This window comes from Oxyura jamaicensis, chromosome 1, assembly GCF_011077185.1.
Source record: "Oxyura jamaicensis isolate SHBP4307 breed ruddy duck chromosome 1, BPBGC_Ojam_1.0, whole genome shotgun sequence".
Classification (NCBI taxonomy): domain Eukaryota; kingdom Metazoa; phylum Chordata; class Aves; order Anseriformes; family Anatidae; genus Oxyura; species Oxyura jamaicensis.
This window is the reverse complement of record NC_048893.1, coordinates 128,835,518-128,855,018: the sequence shown is the minus strand read 5'-3', so window position 1 is coordinate 128,855,018 and position 19,501 is coordinate 128,835,518. Positions and strand designations below refer to the sequence as shown.

At 39.2% G+C, this 19,501-nt stretch overlaps 1 protein-coding gene across 3 annotated transcripts in view; it reads left to right on the top strand.

Annotated features, from left to right (window-relative positions):
• Positions 1–19,501, top strand: part of TBL1X (transducin beta like 1 X-linked) — a 195,418-nt gene that overhangs the window by 87,280 nt on the left and 88,637 nt on the right. For all 3 annotated transcript variants that reach the window (XM_035344202.1, XM_035344116.1, XM_035344254.1), the window contains one exon: positions 16,855–16,962. The gene's annotated coding sequence lies outside the window, so the exon portion shown is untranslated. Of the gene's footprint in view, positions 1–16,854; positions 16,963–19,501 lie in introns of those variants that run through there.

Below are 19,501 nucleotides of genomic sequence, written 5' to 3'. Positions count from 1 at the left end.
GGAGGCCGCCCGGGCACAAGGCTCAGCAGAAAGAGGCTGAGTGCATGGGAGAAATCAAATGTTAAGGTGCAGAGTACGGATTAAAGCTGGCTTGTCACACTGTTTGTTTAAGAGGTGAATTTTGCTGTGAGTGGAGAACAGATCATGAACCTACATAATGGTGTTGTTTTACTCATTAAACCTGAAGCGAAGAAGTAAACATAATGTGCTCGCCTCTGTGTATTGTCTCTTCAGAAGGAAATGAGTTAGTGCTGTTAGAAAAAGCAAATTACCTTAAATTAGTTCTTTGTTGCTTCTACAAGTAGACCTTAATTAATTGGTATGTGTTGAGGATACAGGCCGGTTGGTGAATCCTAAAGTGACTGGTGTCTGGCCAGTCCTTTAATACTTGTACGTATGTGAGCACAGAGTTTTTTAAACAGATCCTGGACCTTCAGTCTTTGGGGTAGTTACGGTATTTCACAAGCAAAGTCTAGTCATACAACAAAGTATATAAAACTCCATGTTTAATTTTTATTGTCATTTTCAGAACTATGGTTTTTCAACGATAGCATTTATTCAGTAGTGTTCATTAAATGCACAGGAAGTCTTTTTTCTGTCTATAAATTCCATGTCATGATAGACACAGTCTCTCAAGCTGTGCATTTCATTTCGATTATTCTTGCATTTATTGAATGGTTGAAGTTACTCAGCCTTTTGCCTTGAGCTGTTGTAGCATGCCTCAGGTGGTAAGTAAATTGCCTACAAATGCGCTGCTTGTCATGTCTTATCGCTTAATTTATTCTTTGAAATAAGTTTAGTTTCATAATAGGCAGGCACATTATGAAGCAAAAAAGCATTAGACAGGGACAAAACAGTAGCCTTGTAAAAGTCTTCCCAAAGTTGAGTCACTTGCTTTTCGTAGAAAGCAGTAAGTGGCAACATTAATGGCAAATGTCTGCATTAAAGAATTGTGCAGACTGTTTGCGTATCGCAGCAGGCTGCTAATGAAGTACTTACCCCTTTACTATCCCTGTGATGGGCGTGTGTACCGTCCGATTTTAATATTTGCTCCTACATTTTCCTGGGAAGGAAGAAGTGAAGTTCCTTGGAGAGGTGTCTGCACCCAAAAAATCACCACTGAATTAGAACATACTAATCACCTTCAATGGTAATGACAGTCATTTTTAGTGCATTTTTAGAGCCATACAGTCAGTAAAATACAATTTGATGGCTTGTTTTTAATCTGATATTTCGGAGAAAGTCACGCTAGTACCTCTTTTGGAACCAAGGTGTTTTTTCCATCTAAAAACACCCTTCAGTTACATAATTTTGAATACATCAGCAGCTCAAGAAAAAATAAAGGAGAAACAACAAGAGCTTCTGCATTATAAACTTTGTTCTTCCAGAGTACGGGTTGCAATATACACAACAAAGAAATCATTCAAGTGTCAGCCTTGGTTTGTGTTGTAATCGTGTTACTTAATGATAAATACTTTATACATTGTTCTTCTTACATTGTTTTTTGTTGCATTACAGTATATTTTACTATTCTTTGGTAGGTGACTTTAGGTTTTAGAATGAGCTATTATTTCTGATGGCACAAAATTATTTATCAATTGACTCTTTAATGAGATTTCATGCTATTATATCTTGCTACATTCAATAAAACTGAAATGTATTTTTAGGTCTGTATCTCTGGTAATTACTATGGATAGTTGATTCAATCTTACTAAAACAGTTGGTTTGGTTTCCTTATTCATAGAATGGTTTGGGTTGAAAAGGACCTCTAAAGACCATCTGGTTCCGACCCCCCTGCTGTTGGCAGAGATACCTCCCACCAGACTAGTTTCTCAAAGCCCCATTTTCCATATTGTGGCCATTAGCAACCACTAATGAATTTCATCATACCACTCAAAAACATGGAAAGCTGTACAGAATTTTAACCATGTGAATCATGGAATTTTAAGCTGTAAGAGGAGGCTCTAAAAATAGATTGATTAATCACTGTGTTATAACAATATAACACCTTAAATTAGATTTTTACTTTGCTGAAAAGTGTAAGATAGTGGTTTAGTATCAATATTGGAAGGCAGTAGTCTCCTCAATCAGTTCTGGCTCAGTAACAGGGTTTGCTGTGCTTTAATCATTTTAGGATCATTTAAGATTGCTTTTATAGTCATCTTGTGCTAAATTTGGTGCAATGTCTGTGCATACGCACTAAGCACATGAAGCCCTAACAGGAATTTGAAGGAATTTTGTTGATTTGCTCACCTATGACAAGAAAATGAAACCTGTTTTAGCTATTTAGTAAGGAAAATTGATGTTGAGACATTTTTCCAGGCTTTCCCACAGTTTTATTTCTATGTAGGGGTGACAAAGGCATTCCCACAGTTTTATATGAAAGAAATGGTTAGAGTTTTAGTGTATTACAGTACCAAGAACCATGGTATGTGCCTCCTGAAATGCTGGTGCTGGAGCCAATGGGACCACAAACACATGAATGGTTCTGCAGTACAGCTTCTGACATGCAAGTTCCCCAGTCATCCAAGTAAAACCTGAGCCATTTTGCGATGGAAAACTGGTAACTCATTCCTTTTTCCACAATTTCTTTCTTTTTTCTTAGTTTTCTCCGTGAAAAAATGTGATGTAGGGACAATGGCAGCACAACAATTGGTAATTCTTTATGTAAAGTTATGTAGTATGTGCACAAGCAACATACTTAATAGAAGTGCAGTTGGAAAAATACATTACCTGTGAGCATATTTAGGGCTGAAAATGGGCTAACATAATACATGGATATAAGCACGTTTAAAGCAATAATAGATAAATGTAAAATAAATGTGGTCGTGTTTCAGTTAAAATCAGATTTTGTAGAGTGTGACGAGGTAGAGTCGTGAAGTCTGCAAGATTTGTTCCATTTTCTGTTACGTTCAGCTCTTACATGCTGAATTTGGCACACCAAAACAAAAAATATGAGTTCTCTAGAATAATCCAGCTTTTCATTTTATTTTGCTGCCTTGTCTAAGCAGATGAATTTGATAATGCCTTAAATGGGAAGTTTGCCAGCTGAGAGAAACCTAGAGGGCAACAAATGGGCAGCGATGACAGAATGTCTTGAATGCTGGGAATGTTGTTTTGATTCCAGCCTGTTTAAAAATATATTTGTCTAGTGGAAGGTAATGCTAGACAGACAGATAACACAGGAGATTTCCTAGGCATTACTTACACACACACACACAGTGTTTATATATATTTTTTTCTGTAGGCTAAACCCAGATAAATTAAATTGCAAAATCTTTCACTTTAAAAAAAAAAAAAGTACAGGACACAGAACAATGAAATCAAAGCAACTCTGCCTTACAGCTGCAGAGATTTCGTTATCTTACCCTGCTGTGTTTAGGTATTGCAAAACATACGGCTCACCTTTAGAGGAGTCTTCTCCAAACAGGGAGCTGCTACATCCCGTATGTGCCACAGTAACTCGAGGTGCAAGAACAAGGTGAAGTGAGGACACCGAGATGACTGTCTTTAAACTGACTGCTGTTTTACTGAGGTGGTGTTGGGTGTGTGTGTGCTTGTTGTTTGTTTGTTTTTAGCTACCATAGCCATGTACCTTGACTTTTACAAAAGTTTTAACACTGGTATTGGCAAGGTCATTGTTTTGACGAAACTTGGAAGCCTGAGTCTGGACTAACAATGCTGGATATTAAATACTGGCAAAAAAAAAAAAAAAAAAAAAAAGTATCAGAACAAGGGCAGTCCACATTTTGTTCTGGCAGCAGCCGAATTGGCTGAGTAGGCTTTTGTCCCCAACTGTTCACAAGGGTTCATTACTGCTCCCCCGAGGTTTAATTGATCATGCAGTCACTCCCTAACCTGATTTGTTCACTGTAGTCTGGGTTAGTTCAAACACATTTTAACACCAACTCTCTGAACTCTTTTAATCAGAATCATTCTGACATCAGCAGTTATTCCGCAGATACTGAGGGGCAGGAATGTAAGGGAAGAGTGATTACGAGGAGCAAGGGAATAAGTCTACCCCAGTGAAGCTTCAGCCAGAACAAGAAGCGTAACTGCAGCCTTAAATTACAAACTACAGTGGACAGAATGGGGAATATGGCTGTGCATACTGCTGCCCTGGTAAAATTTAACTTTTAATACCTGTCCTCCAAAATTTCTTAGTAGAGCTTCTCAACCTCTGAGGCTATGCCTCAGCATTTTCCTAAATAATTTCAAAGGCTAGAGCAAAAAATAACACCTTGCATCTCACTAAAGCACTTATATGCAAAGCAAACAAAATCTGTAAAATGACATGCAAAAAATTATTAATGATCCTTCTTTGTTGGTGGTATCTTTGTTGAAATTCCTCTTCTGCTTTAATGAATCTTTTTTACTATTAGGTTCTTCTTCTGCTAATGTAATACAAGAAAGGTACTCATTATAATGAAGACTGAATATTCATGCAATCCACCTTTAGGCATCAGCATCCACATCCACATACTTAAATTGGAATCAAAGTTAAGTGGCTGACATGTTCCATCATGAAATAAAAAGGTTCTGTTTCATCTAATACAGCATGATAAAAGCAGGTATCTTTCTGTGCAAATAGTTGTTCTCACTTTTCAGAGTTTTCTCAATTTGCAGAAGGAGAGTTTAGTTTCCAAGATGAAAAGGCTGACATGGTTTCCAGAGCTGCAGGTTGTTTCCCTTTTGTTTTGAAGTCAATGGCACTTGCACTTCTCAGACCCTGGGAAAAATAACTTGTTAATGCTGACTATTTGTAACATCGCCTACTGGCTGCAGAAAAATCAGTGCTATAAAATTTACATGAAGGGATGGTGTTATGTTAGGGCATACACATATATATAAGATTTTAAGCAATCTGGATTGTCATTCAGATTATTGTCCTGATCTGTATGTCTTTCAGAAGTTCCTAATTTCTCACTTTAGCATTTGAAAAAACAGACCTAATGTTTATTGAACAGAGCTGGCAGAATATCTTAAAGTTGGTGTACAGATAAGCATTAAGCACCATGAGACACTCAGTGGTGCTGAGAGTAATAATAATCATTTTCCCCTTTCCAATCTTAAGCTCTTTGGTCCTTGGTCTTTAAAGAAATTATGTTTAGAGTAACTGAATCAGGACCTTTGTGTTTTCCTGCTGGAGTAGCAAGGCCAAGGAAGCTTCAGGAAAGGCAGCCTAACTTTGCGGTTTTCCACATTTCAAAAGTCTTTCTCTCTCATCGAGTTTAATTAGTTGCATTAGTTTCAAGCTTTAGGTTGTGTGGTTTTGTTTGCCTTTTATTTTTCTTTAAGTTTCTTTAGTTTTCTTTTAAGTTTATTTTTCTTTAAGTTTCTTTAATATTTGATTAAGATTTTATATAATGGCTGTGGAACGTACTTTACAAACTTCACTCTGTCTGAACATAGCATAAGATAGAGAATGTAAAATATGATAACCAATTAATAATACTAAGATCCTGACTATTCTTTATGTGTGGTGTCCTTCAGTTAAGTACAGGGTTGTTAAAAACCTAAGAGCTATGTTTGCTGAAATATTTCTTAAAGTAGATGGAGAAATGGAAGAAAACACACCAAAGATGATTGGATCATGTATGTTTATGGTGTCAGAATTGCATTGAAACATAGAAGATCACGTATATTAAGAGACAGTACTTTGCTCAAATGCATTGTGCAGGTTTCTCCCAATCTTGTTATACAAATGAACTTTTCATATATATGCTAGTCAAAAGAGGTGAACTTGTTATCAGTGAAGAGGAGTAGATACCCATTGATTCCTGTAAGGAATGTGACTATGAGACAGCTAGTGTCAACCATGAGGTTGCTCAGACTGACCAATCAACCGGGCCACAATTTAGAGAAGTTATGTCCTGTAACATGCAGATGATAATTTTGGCATCTTGTTTTTCCTGGAATTTCACTTCTATTATGGACTCCTGCAGTATTTTATTAAAAAGTTCCAATATGGTGAAATATTTAGGCTACCAGTCAGCTCAGAGGTTTGGCTTCCTTAGACCAAGAAGCTGCCAGACCAGTTTTCTTTACTGCAGAGTCTACATGACATTTGTGTGTGTGTGTTTTTGCTTTTTTGCTTGCTTAGTTGTTTTTTTGCCTGCACCTTTTGAAATGGACAGGTTTTTCCCAGCCCTGTTTTCTGCCCATAAACTCATGTTCCTGCTCTTTATTTAATTCAGTGTATTTCTCTAGCCAGTATTCTGGGCTGCGTTTTTAATACCCAGACAGTCTAACCTCTCACTGTAAGTCCTGCATTTTAATTGGGGGAGGATTATAATTCACATAGTTAAACTGTGAGTAATTTAATTTAAATAGTTCTAACCACTCTAGCTCTACAAATGATTTAAGCAAAGGGAAGAGGTAAAGTTGGAAGGTAATTTGCAGTATAAGAAAAAGTTTCAGCATCTTCAATCTTTAGTCTTTACCATAGTTATAGTTGCTTAACCAGCGTAAACGTTGTATGAGCAGAATGAACATCTGTTTGATGTTTTTAAGACCTTTGGTCTTACTGAATAAAATATGTAAGTTTGTGCCCCTAGTTTTCTTATTGCACTCCTTATTTTCTATGTAAACAGTACAACAGGCATATGTAATTTAATATGAATAAATTATTGTCAGATCATAAGATAATTCAGACTGGAAGGGACCTTGGGAAGTGCCTGGCCCAGCACCTGACTCAAAGCAGGGCCAGCTCGGGGTCAGACCGAGCTGCTCAGAGCTTGGTCCACTCAGGGCTTGAAATGTCCAGAGGTGGAAACTGCACAGAAGTCTTCTTGCAGGAAAATTCAATCTTTCTAATGCTGAATGTACTAATTACTCAGTATAAAAACCTAATTTTCAAATAGCTTTTGCTAATCAGTGTTCTCTTTGCAGATTAGGTCACTCCTGCCATGCTTTTTAGACCAGCTGTTTATTTGCACACCTAATACCGTCTGCATTTTTGCAGTGTCGAACTGCTTAGCATGCCATGCTTCTCCAAGTGTACGCTAACTGAAGTATGACTCCAGCTGTAAGTTTTATTCTTAGATGATTTCTCTCCTCTCCTCAAACTCTTTTTTTCTGATTAAAAATTAGTGCAGCTATTTAACTATAAAGCTTCTGCGTATTTCCCCCTGGCTTAAAATAAAAGGAAGAATCTCTTTATGTAATAGTTTTGCAAAGTGCTTTAAAAATGTATTACTTACATCAAGAATTAAAGAATTGTTTCAAATGAGAAACAGTACCCAGGAAATGCAGCTTCACTGACATTATAGCAAACTTTGTCTTTTAAAGCATCGAAATGAAGGTAATGTTACATTATCTGCCTTGCAGAAGTTCATGACCATGATCTCTTTTATTAGGTGTGATTAAAAGGAGGAGAAGGTTTTTCAACATTTTATACTTAGGGAATGTTCTGTAGATCAGATCTGATGTTTGTGTTGTTTAATGCTGCTGCCTCTTGAAGGAGTCTTTGGAAATGGGAGCGTGAAATTGTGAAATTACTCATTTCTCATGAAGTGATGAGTGTTGAGGTTTGTACAGGTGGGGCACACCTTGCTCAGGATACTCTCTGCTCTTGTGTAAAAGTAGAAAACACAGCAAGCAGATGAGATGGAGCTCAGAAGAAAGGGGCTGGCTTTGGCTGTGGGGAAGTCGGCTGGCTCCTGCAGTGTCGGTATCACCAGAATGAGTTTCCCAGTTTCAGGCCGGAGGGAAGGAGTGGGTGGAGAGTGCATGGGAAATTGAGATTGCTGCCGCTGGATGATGCACATGAAATCTCCAACTCTCCAACAGCTTAGCGTTTAATAACCTGCTAGGTACTTTACCAGACAGTGTAAGCACCTGCAGTTGTATTTTCAAAACTCAAGTGTGGCAATGTCCAAGCAGCTGCCATTTGTTAGCCACAGCCTGAGACTGATGGTCAGTCTGTGATCCCGGGAAGAGCTGCCTGGGTCTCATCTTTCAGCTTCCTGACTCACAAGCTAAATAAGCTTGTTTCTGATCCCTGAATAACTAGCTATATTCCAACTGTATCTTTCCTTGTTACAAATTTAAGAACAGCTTTTGCAGACACTCTTTGGAATTGAATTCATATTCATATCTGTCTTTCCAGGCAAAAGGATGAGACCGTGTGTAGGTAGGTAGAAGAAGACAGGATGGAAGGATGTGTAAACTTGAGCTTTTGGCCACGTTCAGTGTGTTGTTTCAGAGTGAGGTTGTGGTTTTTGCATATTCTCAGTAGGCAAACATTTCCCAAGAAATTTAGCTGGTGGTGACCTGAATTAGGTAAAATTTAAAAATTAAGCAAAGGTGCTGGGGGTGGGGAGGTGCTTAATCTTAGTGCTTAGCTCTGAATTTAGAATCTGGATCGTCTTAAGTGGTGCAAAATCCAAACCAAGGAGAGACTTCTTTCTCTCCCTATTACATGTGAGATGCTCTTTTATAAACTTTTTTCTTTCTTCTAGAAAGCTTGTCCTTATTCGAATAACCATGACCCATTGTTCCTCTTAACTTCAACCCGCAGTACTCATTTTAAGAGAGTTCATGAATGTTGACTGTCAGCTTTACAACAAACATACTGCGTGGGCTCATGTAGAAGAAATACAAGAAATTATTTCTTCTTCTGTTTCCCTTACACAGGGGTATATATGTGTTTCCCTTCACTTACACTCTTATGTCCTGTCCCACAACATGTTTTAAAGGAAACATAAGAGTGTAACATCCTGGAGTATTTTTTAAATGCTTTAAAGAATTTGATGAGACTTTCACATTTTTACAATATTTCAACAGCATGATAGAAAATACCTGCAGTCCCCCAGAATTTCAGCCCCTGCAGTCTGGAAATAGAAGCCACAGGGATACAGTGATAGGATAGTTCATGTTACAACATTGGGAAACTCTGCCCAAGAAATGTTTTGTTTTGTTTTGTTTTCTATTTTCATGAGACTTCTTTAGCAGCTTGCAAAATGAATAGTTCTATGGCAGCATGCTCTGTAGCATTTCATGTCTGCATATAATTCAAGCAGTCACCTATTTTGTCACCTACCATTCATGAGGATGTGCAAGAAATAACATGCAGAAATATTGGCTGGGCAGCTATCTGCAGGAGGGATACCCCGAAAACTATCCTCTGGTCCAAACTTTTGAAAACTTTTGAATGGCTGGAAAACTGCCAGTAGTTCTTCCGGTGTTTGTGCATTTCCCTATTATTTTTGGCACTGTACAGTTCCACAATATGTATGTTTCTTTCCTATTTTCTGCCTGATAGCTCCAGCACTACACTTAGTGGGCTAATCAAACAAATAACGTTGTTCAGCACTGTGAAGAGATGAGCGAGCTGTATGCCTGTTTTCTCTTCCCACTCTGAATAATGCAGATTTTCCATTGCAGAAATTTACCAGATAAGGAATGAACCAAAACGTTGGCTTGAGAAATGTTATTAGTCGAAGGGGTCCATAGTACTGGTGATTCAGTCATCTGTCAGCCTGATAAATGGATTAGCGTAAGAGGTGTTCCAGTGGGGAAATGCAGCCCATAGGGCTTCCAGCTAATTATATTTAAGTTGTTTAGTACTGCTGGGAAGCAGCATCCAGGCAATTACTGAAAGCTTTGATGCAGTGTGCACTATTAGAGTGTGTGTTCAGAAACTCATTACCCTTTCGTGCTTGTGTTGGATGGATTCTAGGAAGCTGACATGAAACAGAGCAGGAATCAATAACTGAAAAGACATTTTAGTTAGCTTCTGATCCATTTCCTGATTCAGCAGCTTCCACCCTCGAGTGTTCCCATAATATAAAGGGAAGATGGGACTTAAATATATTAATTATCATATGTATGCATCTGGTTACGACGATATGCAGCTGAAGGTCCTCCCAAAATGAAGCTGCAAAAGGCCGTCTGGGGACGAGCCCCTCTCAGGTGCCCTGTGGCATGCCCAGCATGCCTGCCCTGTCTGCCCCTAGGGCAGTGACTGCGGTCATTTCTCTCGCGGTGGTTATTTCTGCCTCCACAACAGCAAGATTGCGTTACTGCGGCGTCCGTCATGCCCCCACCTCACAATTTCTTGGAAGCTACAGCTAATCTGAAACAAAGCCAATGGTATTGCCTACGCATATTAAAGCTCTTTAAGAAAATTGTGCTAGCTCTGTCTTTGCTGCAGGCTGCAGTTCCCGTTACTGATGCACCTCTAGAAAACTGTACACACTCTGCATCATCCAAATGTGGAAAACAATAATTCTTTCCACGTGCTGCTCATCTGTTGGGTACATCCAAGAGGTGCATGCTAAAAGTAATGCAGTATTTGCACAAACTGAGGCCTATATAGTGTGTGTTTTTCTTTTTAAGCACTCAGTTATTAATCAGTTAATGGTGATGATAAGGGCAGTGCTGAGGAGACTAAATTCATCTTTTCTGTTTCTTCTTCTACTTCTCCACTTTTGCCTGAGGTAGAGCTAAATAGACAAAATAGAGGATTACAGCTGAGTGCTTCTTAAGGGGATAATTCTTTCCCACCTTTAATAATTAAATGCTTTTCTTTATTTCTCCATCACAACAATCCTAGTCACGCTGTGCTTTGTGTTTCATATTTCATAAAGTTAAGCAGAAATCTCATGATTTACTATCAAGAAACGTGTGTTTTTTTGTGCTTTTTTTTTTAAATCTTGGCTTCTTTGTTAGAAAATATTTTTTACTTGTGAGTTGCCAAGGTAAATGTTGTGCTAATTGGTACATATATATCTCTCTGATATATAGTAACAGTAATTTATCTCTCTGATACAAAAGTCTCGTCAGAAGACCATGGTGTGCTGTTGTAGGCTGCAGCACCCATGAATCCACATACTGTAAAAAATACTCTGACAGTACTAAGCACTGTCAGTATCAGTACCTGCCCTGGTTACTGACAGACAGATGAGCTTTCCATAATTCAGTAATAGTGCAGAAAGTGCTGGCCTTCCAAATAAACAGATAGCTCACCTATTTCCTGTCTCAGAAACTATTATGCAGTGATAGAAGAATATCTACCACACTGAAATACACAGCTGAAGCAGACAAAGACTGAGGCTGGCAAAGTGTCTGTGCAGGCAAAGCATCGACTGTGGTAAATAATGTTGAGAGTCAGTGCTCTAAGTGTGGCTTTGAATCTGGCTCTGAGATTGCTTGTCCTGCGTTACTGTTCGGGATGCTAATAGTGAATTTATCTCTGGATAAAGAGCCTGCATACAAAGTGTGGCAGGATGGAGCCAAATTAACGATAACACGTTTCTGCAGTTCTTCGTTTCATGATGTCCACTGGCTTTGACTGACTCAGTTAAGATGAAACATGAAAAGAATTTCCCCTCACAGTGAAGGCTGTAAGTGGAAGTTTTATGTTCCCTAGAGACTCTTGCTTCAGTGTTTCAACCCTAACTCTGTGAACTACACCTGAACGAGTGAAATATTCTGGGGAGCGGCTCTTCAGTATTTTAAGATTTTCTGGAAAGACGGGGGTTATTTCTGAGATTTCTTTGTTGCTTTGTCTTAAACTTTACCATGGGAAAACTTTTTGCACAAGTATTATAATGAATATTTATTTCAAAGTTGACTTTCTGATTTCTGACTGACTCATGACTTGACTTCCTTCATCTAATCTCCCTTTACCATTCATCTATGGTAGATTTAAAATATTAAAAAAAAAGAAAAAAAAAAGAACACTCTTCCAACTTCCTTTAGAGGAGCTGGCTGTGAGGAAAAGATTGATAAGTATTGAGGTAGAAAGGAATTTTTATCATAGCAAGCCATTAAATAGTGTTTATTTACTCTGTAAGACCTTAGGGCAAATACATTAATATGCAGGCATTGTGTGGGTGTTTCTGAACAGAGGCTGAAGTTCCAGTGCATACATATTCCGTGGAAATACATTAGATAAAGCCAGCACATTGTGTTGAAAACGACGGACCTGGTTTTGGCTCCACATGACTGCAGGGTTTTGTCCATGATCCTTGGACAAGTGAATTGCTGGTTATGTCCCAGAGGTGGCCACATCTGCACTGTCCTGGTGTGATTATGTTTATGTATAATGTTAATCCTTAAAGAAACTGAAAAGCCAGCACAACAGCAGAAGTTTGGCAAATGCTGGAATGTTTTCTTCACTGATTCGTGCACTTTTCAGGAATTGCTTTATCTGTTTTGGACGTCTTTAGAAAGGACAACTCGGTTTATTTTTTGCTGGAGGTGGCATAAATATTGATGTCCTGCTGGAATCTTCCATATATTCCTGTTTTCCTGCGAGTCTAATCCCCCAGGGATTGTTTGAAAGTATTAAAGCTGTTTGTCAAGTTGAAAGAAAGGAAAATACTCATGTTGTGCACTAGGTATCCTGTACTTCTTTTGCAGAGATTGATAGTGAAATCTCTCAAAAATGCTTTTGTGGTTTAGTGTCTGCTGAAGATGGCCTATTTATCATTTAAATTCTCCTGTGCCTTTAAAATTTGGAAAGGAGGGGGGATAATAAATTACCAATTAATGCTTTTTATTATGGAACAATGTTAGAGAAGTGTGCTAAAAGAATAATGTCACTGGTTTGGTTCCTTATTATCTTTGTTATATGGTAAAAGTAAATAAAATTATTTAGGTGAAGCTACACAGAGATTGCATTTAAACATGAACCATATTGGAAACATGTTTAAGTACCTAAATCTACTTAGAGGAATTCAGTAGGTTTTACTAAAATGTCTTCCTAAAGAATGTGACTAAATAGTGTAAGTCAAGAGTGAATCTACTACACCAGTCAGGTGCTTTGACTCCTGGATACTTGTGCAGCAGGTATTTTCAAGTGCCTCCTGTAAACATCCATGTTCTGGATTTCAATGGGCACCTTCCATACAAGCAGGGATTTTCCTCTTGTTGTGTGCACGGGCGCTGATGCCCGTGTTTGCCATGGGTTTGCTTCACCAAGGTTATGTCCTATGGAGTACCTGCAAGAAAAGGGGGTCAGTGGACATCTCTGCATTGTTTGGCCAAATTTTGTGGTTACAAAAGTAGTGCAACATCCCAAGTCAAGCCACATATACAAGACTTGCAGTCGGTGAACAAGAATGACATTTCCTAAGTGTTATTTTTGGTTGGCACGGTTAATTTGTCAGGCCACTTAGGAGCCCAGCGCATCGCAGCAAAGATAGCTAACTTGAGACTTGCAGTATCCATCCTCACCTTTGTCTAAGACACAGAATTTTCAAGGTTACCAACCCTGGTGTCACCAGTGAGCGGTTCCTCGTGGAGATGTGCAAGTGGGAAGCGTTGGGTGCCCAGCGAGCTCCCTGAGGCAGCGGCTGGCCCGGCCGTGGCTGCTGGCACCTGGGGCCCTGCGCAGGCCGGCGGGGCCGAGGCGTGGCTGTAGGGAGCTGCTGCCTGCGGCCATCTCACTGCTGCGCTGCATGGCCTGGGAGGGGAGCGCCCGCCACCACTCGGCTTTGACTGGGCCCTTTCAGCTCCAGCAGGAGAGCACTGCTCTCCTAAATTAGGAGCTAAAGTATTATTCACGGCAGAGCTTAGTCCACCTGTCTCTGAAGGGCTGCCTGCCATTCAGGCCCCGCATATAGCCTGACCGCGCACGCGCTCCCTCACTGGAACCAGCAGCACAGCGTGCACGCCACCCATCTCCCCCAGTGCCACGGTTACCAAGCCAGACAGTGGCTGCAGATCACAAGATACTTAATTTACGACCAGCGAAGCGCAATTACATCACCTGACTTCCCTCCTCTGTGTTACAGACTTTCCCAGCTGTCTTTGTATGAAACCCAGGAACCTGTGCGTTTGGCTGCAGGGTAACTTGTGTTTTCACATCAGTTTGTCTTCCAGAAGTCTCTCCAGACAGGCCTTGCTATCAACAAATGGAGAATCTCTGCATTCTCCTTTTGATAGCTACGTGAATGGCTAACCATAAGTGACGATGAGCATGTGTTTTATTTCTCATTTGAACTTGGCGTCAGCTTCCAGGTAGTGTTTTGTTTTATAGATACCCTCCTGTGCTAGATTAACAAGCCAGTTGGTACTTAGCATTTTCTTCCCATGGAAATACTTACATACTGTAATCAGGTCATCTGTCTTTTTTTTACCTTCTTTTGAAAAACTGCGCAGGTTGAACTCTTCAAATATTTCATATTAAAGGATTTTCTTCAGCCCTCTAATCACTTTTGCAGCTGTTCTCTGTGATCTGTTTTTTTTTGTAACTTCTTTCTAAACTGTGGAGATCTGAATCCACAGATAGTTATCAGATGTAATATTAGTATTGCCAATGAACGTTTAAAAAGTGAAATTTTAAGAAACATTTTCGTTCTTTCTATGCTGTTTATTTCAAAGCTTATATATTAGCGCTTACTGCAATATGAAATATGGTTTTAAGAAACCTTTTTCTGTTGAGTAAAGACTTATGTGTAGGGGCATGTGCTAGCAAAACAGGTTATTACAACCATCCACACATGCTCTCGCCCAGTTGTAAAGGAGATCTTTAACTTTTAAATGTCACTGACACTTGTGGATAATAAAACTTAAATACATATGCAATTTCTTTTTATCTCCAAGTTGTCTCTTTTCCCTTGCTTCCTTCTTGCAGATCATTAATTTACTTGACTCTAGTCTTAGTACAAAAGCCTCTTCAAGTAGAGAGCTAGTGTAAATGCTTTTACCAAAAAGTAGTCTGGCAAGGTAACCAAAACCACTCTTAGAATACGATTTGAGTGACTCTTCCAGCCTGCGTGACCTGTGCTACCTGATACCTTCTGTTTGCCCTGTAGCAACATGGGAAGATGACTGGTCTTCAAGGGATTCCAACACTGATAAAAGCTACTGGGGGCTGGAGCACCTCTCCTGTGAGGAGAGGCTGAGAGAGCTGGCACTGCTCAGCCTGGAGAAGAGGAAGCTCAGGGAGAGGAGGCTCAGCTCTGTCTATAAATACCTGAAGGGAGGGTGCTGAGAGGACGGAGCCAGGCTCTGCTCGGTGGTGCCCAGTGCCAGGACGAGATGGTGGGCACAAGCTGGAACACAGGAGGCTCTCTCTGAACATCAGGCAGCACTTCGGTGCTGTGTGGGTGGCAGCGCACTGGGATCTTCCTCCCTGGAGATCTTCCAAAGCTGCCTGGATGTGGGCATGGGCAGCTTGCTCTGGGTGTCGCAGCTTGAGCTGGGGATTGGACCAGAAGGGCTCCAGAGCTCCCTTCCTACCCTAGCCATACTGTGATAATGTGATCCAGTATATAATATTGGTGAACAAAACAAATGGAACCATAGTCCAGCCAATTTAGGAGTATAATTAGGACAGAAATAATTAAATACATAGCTCACATAACACTTCAGTTTACATTGCTGTAATATGAGCCTGTATCTGGTATTTTACAGTATCCACTAAACTGTATGAATCTTGCAGAAGCCTTTAGGACACGAGTCAGTTATTTCCCTGGTATTTCTCTCCAGAGCAGCCCCTACGCGTTAGCTATTGTTGCACCCCATAATGTCAGAGTATTGAATAGAGTTAATTTTAATATAGTAATACTCTTAACAATTTCACCATAAGACATGGAAGTTGTAACAGCAAAATCCTCTAATTATTACTGGGATTTTCAGATTGCATATTTACACGGAGCTGTATTTTTTGAGTATGTTGTATTTTGCATAAACATGACATTCTCCACAGAAAAAATGAGAAGGAAAACAATTCCAATGCCTTCTGAGAATTAGATAGGCAAGCGTATGGGTAGCCAGACAGATGGAGGTTCATACGTGTTCAACAGACAAACTCCGAAAACATATAGACTTCTAGCTGATGATGTATCATGAATAATTTGTGATGCTTAAATAGTAATTTCTTGTCCCTTGTATAGTCATTCAGCTTTGATTAGAATAGGTATGTGTCTTTCTCATGTGAATAGCTGTGTTTGGTTAGATGGCATACTTGTCTCACAGTGATGTATATGAGAACATGTTGTAGTACTGCAGACTGAGAATTAGAACTGGATTTATGAAAGCTTCTCCTGATGATGTTTTTAAATATGCTATTTATTAAATTGACTATATTATAAAGTGATCCTCAATGTATAGTTTTAAAAGCTGTTAAACATTTGTGTGGAAGAGTATAATTAGTTTAAGAAGTCCCTAAGGAATATCTCATTTCACTTCACAGAATTTAATTATTATATTATATAGAAAAAAACTGAGCATGAGACGTAAGGCTTGAGATGCAGGAGTAGGAAGATCGTTAAGATACATTGCAGTTGAACCACAGAGGAAACATGAAATGAGGATTTACTCATCGTGTTCGATGGCAGGCATGGAAAAGTCTGCAAATAGGTTTATTATTGCAGAAGAATGCCGGACTATCTTTCATGTTTGATTTTCAGAAATACTTTCTTTTAGACCTTCCCCCAAAAACTTCCAGGAAGGTGAATTCTTTGGCCTACTCATTTCTTTTTGCACAGAAATCAGTTTCCATTGGCATTTTCTCTTTTGTGTGCTGCTGTGAGGCAGTGAACCAGCTTTTCAGTGCTGTGTTCAACTGTGGCTCCCTAGCCTGTCAGCTAGATGAATTTCTTGCTGATGTTTGATCAAAGACGCTGAAGATTGTTGAGCCAAGTTCAGTGTGCATTAGGTTCCTGGAAAAGTGCACTTAGCTTTGCAAAGCACTTGAATGCTTTGGGTCACTGGGTCTTGCTCTTTCCTCTCTCTTTCTGTCACAGATGGTGTTTTTTTTCCTCTTAGGGCTCTGCCAAAGCTCCTAACTTGGGAGACAGAACATTTGTGAATGCCAAAAGAGCAATGGGTCAAATGCTCTTGTTTCGATGAGGCGATGCGAAGTGGCTTGACCAGTACCTCTCTGTCTCGTTGCAGCCCTCTCCGCTGTCAGATGTGGTGATCTCCATGGTAACTCAAACCCCCAGACTCTTGACAGCAGCCTGCGAGGAGCAGCATTCAGCAGCTCAAGGGTCTTACGACCAGGTAAGCCAAAGTAATCGCCAGGCATGAGCCTGCCTCGGGAACACAGTGTCCTGGCCAGCTGCCTTTCAGATTTTTTTCATGGTGAAACCACACATGCAGCTCAAGCTTAGCAAGTTAATTCCTATGCTTGTATCTGATGATAAAGTTTTGCCAGTGCTATCATTCAAGGGTACAGCAATCCAGCCCTCTCAAACAGAGACATTTGACAAAAAGTCTACATTTACTCAGAGACGACTTTTAAGCTACAGACTGAAGAGCTGCAGTGTAACAAAACAAAGTACTTTATGATTCTTTAAGTGGCGGCTGTGTTAAGTAATTGCTTTGGTTGGAAATAACCCCAAAACACATCTGCATTAAGATCTGTCTTTCTGCTGTACCTACACTGCTGTCAATACCCTCCTTCTCTGACAGGAGGTTTGAGCTCTCTTAACCTCCTGGAATCATTTGTAGAGCCTGTTGGGTGTTTATGTAACCTTCATTGGTACTCTGTAGCCTTTTCAAATTGTTGTTTTGCTCTTTACACGCTGCTGCCTTCTAAATCCCTCGCTATGCTAATTACAGCATATGGGGTGTTCTGGTTAACATCGTAAGGAGGTACAGAATTCTTCCTTTTTTTGGTGAGTTATGGAGAAAACTTCAAGAAAAAAAAGAGATTCTTCCCATTTGGGGAAAATACAGGGGACTATACAGCTGTATTCACTATTCCAGTATCCCTAATGCTGTGAACAAAAATAGTATCTCTGTTCTTACATGTGTGGAGATCTTATTAACCCTTTCTGTCATAAGGTTTCGCTGGCATTTGTATTACGTTGTTTCTGTGACATGAAAATTGTATTAATATTTGTTTAAGTCCCTGGTTTCTGTGCACCATTCTCTGGGTATGACCTACTTTCTTTCTTGATACATAAGTCCACGTGGCTATAATACACTTTGCCCACCCTATGAATTGATGCATACTACTCTGAGTAAATGCTCCGATACCTTTATTAACCAATGTGCCACCTTCTGTGTCATAACTGCTGTCAAGAATATTTTACATTTACTTTTGTATTGGTGATTACACTCAGCTAACATTGAGCTAGTACTGGATGATTTTATTGGGGAAATGTAGAACACTCTTCTTCAGTTATTATTTTCTGTCAACAAGTACTATTTTTTATCTGTTTCTGTCTTAATCCATTTAACTCACATTTTGATACCACTGTTAATACAGAGAGCAAATTTCTTTATCCTGAATGTGTGGCTGTAAGCTACATGCCTTTCAAAAGTCTCTGTATTTCACCTATGAAGTAACTTTTTTTGACCAATTTCATAACTTTATCAGATGATTAAATCCCATCTTTGTGCTGTATCGACCATTTTGCTATAAAATGTTATTGACTGGTGTTGACTGAAATTCCCATCATTTCCCAGTGAATTTATCCTTTATCAGTTTATCAGTTGTTTTGCCTGGGATTAATAGTGGCTTAGAACTCTATAATTACTGATATCATACCGTTTACCAGCTTATTGGCAGAAAATGCTAGCCGTCTTACTGAATTTCTTTGGTGTTCCATAATGTATTGAAAATTAGCATCATTGAAATGATACTCTCAAACACTTTTAAGACTCTAAGGCACAAATTATCTGGGTGTGCTGATGTAAAGTTGTCTTTTAACATTCATTTTGGTTACTAATGGCCTCCTCATCTGTAAAAACGCTTTTTTCTACTTACAGAGACAAAAATATGTCTTTTTTTCTGTTTTCCCTTTTTTTTTTTTTTAAAGCATAGCATGTTTATATTCTGTTAAAACATAAATCAGAAGTTGGAGACTATCAGCTGATAATTTCCTATTTAAATGAATTGTATTTGAATACTTTTTTGGTACGTGTAATGTGTATTTCAGTCTAATTATGGCCTTAATGCAGAACTAAAGTAAGCTTTTTGCCACAGGTTACCATTTTTTGGACTGTTTTAGTAGTGGCTTTGGTTCCTGCTGGTGGTGGGGTAGGGAGAGTCCTTCCACATTTTCATCTCTGTACTTTCTCCCCAATGTATAGTTTTCCTCAGATTCACTGGGCCAACGAGCTTCCATGCTTGTGATTAACCAATCTTTACATACTGAATATGTGGGTCTAGAATGGAGTTAACCTTTTGGTGTTTGAAAAAGTATTTTAGGAACAAAATTTAGAAGTGGCTGACATTTTACTACTGACTGCATGTTATTTCTAGATGACATCTGAGTTGGAAATCTTTCGTAGTTATTTTCATGTTTCATAAATACACTCTTACAGAGTAGATGGCCCAGTTTTCTTCTATGGTTTGGTGGCTTGCTTTATCTCATCTTACCAACAATATATTCTCCTGAGATCTGTATTATCTATGTGTATTCAAGATCTTAAGCCTTTGGTTTATCAATAATTTGGGTAGATAATAGTACCATCAATGTGGTTTATCATCTATTTATTTTTTCCTTGCTCTGTTTAGTAACAAGTTTTCCTGAAAAGTTAAAAAATACGATTTTAATTTTTAATTGTGGAGATCACCCCAGTAGTTTGA